The sequence below is a fragment of the Limulus polyphemus genome, unplaced genomic scaffold, assembly GCF_000517525.1.
Source record: "Limulus polyphemus unplaced genomic scaffold, Limulus_polyphemus-2.1.2 Scaffold54, whole genome shotgun sequence".
Taxonomy (NCBI): domain Eukaryota; kingdom Metazoa; phylum Arthropoda; class Merostomata; order Xiphosura; family Limulidae; genus Limulus; species Limulus polyphemus.
In genome coordinates, this window is record NW_013665664.1 from 449,592 (window position 1) to 452,037 (window position 2,446).

The 2,446-nt window shown below is 35.4% G+C and overlaps 1 protein-coding gene across 2 annotated transcripts in view; it reads right to left on the minus strand.

Moving 5' to 3' along the window:
* Positions 1-1,128, minus strand: part of LOC106463564 (sine oculis-binding protein homolog) — a 112,335-nt gene extending 111,207 nt beyond the window's left edge. For both annotated transcript variants that reach the window (XM_013923616.2, XM_022391469.1), the window contains exon 1: positions 726-1,128. The gene's annotated coding sequence lies outside the window, so the exon portion shown is untranslated. The remainder of the gene's footprint in view (positions 1-725) is intronic.
* Positions 1,129-2,446: the final 1,318 nt, after the last annotated feature.

Here is a 2,446-nt window from a genome sequence, read left to right on the forward strand (position 1 = left end):
AGCTGTGTTTGTAATATTTGCGCCAAATAATGGAAACTGATATTGATAATACTTTCGCTACGAGTAGTCCATATATATATATATATATATATATATACAAATATATTGATACTGTTCTCGTCACGGGTAAAAACTACTGTGAGTAATACCCTTTCTCACCAAACAGTTGCTATTGTTACTGGTAGAAGTTGATATTAGTTATACCCTTTCAATGTGTCATAAAAAATGTATCGCCATTACAGTTTACACAAGCCTGAACTTTAATTGATAATATCTTCGAACCATCAATATAATCGTAGTGTGCTCACTCATCAGTAAAAAATATTATTGATAATGGCTCTGCTCACCACTAAAAATTACTATTAGTAATATCCTTGCATACCAATAAAAACAATATTTGACAATTTTCTCACTCAATAGTGAAAGCTACCACTGGTAATATCCCTGCTCATCCTCGAAACTTATGTTCATTGTTGAAGACTGTCCGCGCCCTCTAGAAAATGCTGATAATGAGGGTATAAATTATAAACAAATTGTAATAATCTTGACACAAGAGATACACAAAATAACTAGGAAAACGTTACGCTGGGGTCTTTTGTAAAGAAGTACTTAGGTATCAATATCTAGTTGTATATATCGCCATTTTTGATAAGACAAGTAGTTTACGTATAATTATATATCTAGTTATTTACTTGACCTAAATATGTAAGTTGCTCTATTCTTACCTTTTACTTCTTTGTAGGCCTAGTCGAAAAATAATACCACATCAATGGGTTCTTCTCACCCTCAGACAATATAACCCATAATCTTCCGTGCTACTTGGAGAAATCATGCGTCTGCAACGGCTGGCGGTGCTCACACTGTCGGCAGCCGCCTTCGATGTCTATAGTCGTAATCTAGATGGGCGGTGTGGTTCCTGGCACATGCAACGTGCAGTGAGTCAGCTTAGCCGAGGCGTGGAAAATGATTTCAGTTTTATTTGTATCGTGTCGCAGAGAGAGAGATAGAGAGAAATGAAGGGCAATCTTAGGAATAGGTTACTCTTTACCTCAAGAGTACCTTAACTAATCAGCTTTTCACACTTTCACAGAAATTATGTTGGCACCTACTCACACATGAGATACTGTGGATGAGAATAAGTCTTGCATATCAAACTCCCCCCCCACCCCTTCTTCCCCATCATCATCTGCTAAGCCGAGAAAAAGACTACTATCAGTAGGCGGGCTTTGCAGCTCACAAGGGGGAGGATCGCAGCTGGGTGCTGAATTTTGCTGTGGCCGCTACGTAATTACGCTCGCTGATCGTTGCCGCGCTGCCGTAGACTAAATGAAAGTGCATTCAGGCAATGACGATGGCAGAAGACAAAAAAAAAGTTGTGAAAATGTTTGATTTCAACAACATCCTACAGCTTCCTTTGTTACTTTGAGCTACCGAGGATGCTAATTAGGCCATATTCTAGACAGCTTACGGTTCCTCTAGTCACTCTAGGTAGGCATGAACACTTACACTAACTGGTATCTTCTATATACTAAGCTCATACGTGGCTACTCTAGATATATGAACTTAGTATATAGAAGATACCAGTTAGTGTAAGTGTTGACGTGGCTACTCTAGATATCTTGAATGTACGTATATATCATTACTTTAGTGTTTACTATGTCGTAGCTGAGGAGATAAGAAAAAAATACCATCTTGTGATTCCACGTTCCTTAAAACAAATATAAACACTAAGACCTTAAGTTGTTACAGATTCTAATAAGTAAAACTAGTTTCACATTCTTGAACAATATTATTTTCTTTCTTACAAGTAGTGTAGAAGACAACGTCAACGTTATTACTTATTTTTTCTTTTATATCTAACATTTTCGTGGTTTATTTTCCAATGTACACCCTACATATAGACATTATTCACAGATCCTTGTAATTTTTATTTGGTTTATATTCCTGGTCATCTGAATGATTTATGTTTTTACTTACTTCTACATTTGTTATCATTCTCATATTTTGTGCTGCCTTTCATAACCATATAATGAGAATGTTAACAGCTACATATTTTCCAATATTTCAGAAGAAATAATCGTAAGCTTAGTTTTTCAAAGCACGTTTTCCTTTAATTACCCAAAATTCCAATTATTCATATGCTGTTAAAATATACCCAAATATCATTGTCGTAAATGTCACTTACACAATCTTTCATTCTTCGCGTTTTATCCTCTATAAATGCTACAAATGATTAATATTTTTGGTAATTTTTTAATCACAATGACTGGGCTACGTCCCAACTTACAGTATTGTATTATGTTTTAGGAATTTCATTAATCCTTATGATTGTGCTATCGTCGAGGTATCTTTTCCACGGTTTGTTATTTAACTGAAGGAGTATAAGTGTGCTTCTTTTTTTTTACAGCGTAGAGTTAAGTGGAAGAATCCAACGATAATAGTTTTT